Consider the following 2,251-nt stretch of genomic DNA (forward strand, 5'->3'; position numbering starts at 1 on the left):
CTAACAATTGGTATCAGAGCTTGGTCCTCTATTTTCAAAAGCCTAATAGATTGAGGGATATTCTAACATCGGTACAGATGGATAGCTTGAGAAAGCAATTAGAAGGAGCTCTTGTAAACTATGATACAGAAAAAATGAAGAATGTCAAACTTGAAGATGATCTGAAGGTTACATAGGAAATTATTCAAGGACTTTAGGAGAATTATACTATTGCCCAGAACAAAAGAAGAGAACTTCATGAGAAGATGCAAAAAGATGATGATGAAAAAGAAACTCTTAATGATCTTGTAAACAAGATGAGACATGAGAACATGTCCTTAAGGAATGAGATGCATGATATGACTATGAGATTTTGTAAAGAGACTGAAAACAGAAAGAAGAATGAAGATGACTTGGCTAGAAGAATCAATGATGTTGGAAATGAAAATCTAAGACTCAATCATGAGAATGATATGTTAAAGATAGATTTGATTCACTTGGAGAATGGTAAAACTGAACTCGTGAGGTAGAAAGATTTCTTGGAAAATGAACTGGCTGCTGCAAATCAACATAAAAAGAAATTCAAGAAAAGTTCAAAAGAACTTGATGAGATGCTGAAAAATCAGAAACCTAAAGGAGATACAAAAGGAATTGGCTTTGAAGTTGGTGAAAGCTTTAGTACTGCAAACAATTCTGATCACAGTAAATCGGTAAGACAACCTAGTGCTTATAAATTTAATGGGAAATGCTTTAACTATAACAAGTATGGTCATAGAGAAAATCAATGTAGATTGAGAAATAATCACAACATTACTCCACCCACCAGTCAATGTTCGAAATGCACAAAATTGGTCATAATGCTGAAAACTGCAGAATGAATGTTAGATGTTATGTTTGTGGAAGATTCAGACACTTATCTAATCAATGTAGAACACAAACCGACATAGGATATGGAAAAGCAATTCAGAAAAACAATGTGACTTGTTATGCTTGTAACAAGATTGGACATATTGCAAAATTTTGTAGAAGTAAGACTTCATCGGCAAATAACAAAGGACCCAGTTTAAAAGGCAAAGAGAAGGTTGAAGAAGTAAAGCAAGAATTCTCAAAACAATGGATTAGAAAGACAGATCAAAATGTTGATGTGACTATTCCTCCACTGGTAGACCTGAGTATCACTCCACCGGCAGGAGATTCTTCATCTAACTAAGAAATAACTTTTGGGGGTATGGCAACAAATTGAAAAACATGCTATTTTACCCTCGGTTGATGGTGAGAAGTTGAATTACTTCTTTACCGACAGACGAATTAAGTTTTCACTTAACCAGTAGGCATTTAATGTGGTAGTTGAAGGAAATGATATTATAAAGCAAGTGTTTTTCACTCTTTTTCAGTCACTGAGCATTCAAATTTCCTAAGAGCATGAAAAACCCGAGTGAAGGCATCCACAGCGAGAAGTGAAGCAAATCATTCAAGCAATCAAACCTAAAGGCAGATTAAGGTATTTATACAATGGCTTCCTCCTCTGCACCTCAATTCATTGCAAACCCTACTATTGTTGAAGTGGTCAAATGCCCTAGGCCCATATTTAAAATCATTCTTGAAATGGCGAAGAAGGATGATACACTAGGAGCATTTTCTAAAATACCCAAAGGAGTTGCTTATGCTGAAGACCCTAGGATTTACATACATTGTCATATTGAGGAACTTGGTGATAATGAGATTTTGAACATGTATAAGACTATAATATGTGATGAGAATGGTAATGTGAAGTCGGAACACAAGATAATTGAAACCCTAGGTTTTGTGGAAATACTTAACATTCCTAATTTTCCCAAGGAAGTTATAAGGATTATACTTAGTAGAGTTCATGGGGAGTTCTTTTGGCTAGATTCCATTCATAAGATAACAAGGGAAGCAGTTAGGGCAGTGACTAGCTTACCTTCCACTGGTAGCAAACCAGAGAAAGGAAAGAAGGTCTCTAATGACACTGTAATGACCCTAACCAACGCAACATATGACAGAAGATCCTTGAGAGTCAATGATGTGAAGGATATTAATGTAAGATTCATTAGCATGATTCTAGGATACAAGACTACACATGCCAACAGACTAAACTCTATTTCTAGTTTATGTATCAAAAGTGCTTATGATATGGTTTTCTAGTAATGCAAAAATTGACATATGTGAATGGTTGAAGGATGAACTAATTGACAATCTGAAGAAAATTAAAGGAGAAAAGAAAGGTACATTTAGATTTGGTAACTTTCTT

The sequence above is a fragment of the Cryptomeria japonica genome, chromosome 10 (genome assembly GCF_030272615.1).
Source record: "Cryptomeria japonica chromosome 10, Sugi_1.0, whole genome shotgun sequence".
Classification (NCBI taxonomy): domain Eukaryota; kingdom Viridiplantae; phylum Streptophyta; class Pinopsida; order Cupressales; family Cupressaceae; genus Cryptomeria; species Cryptomeria japonica.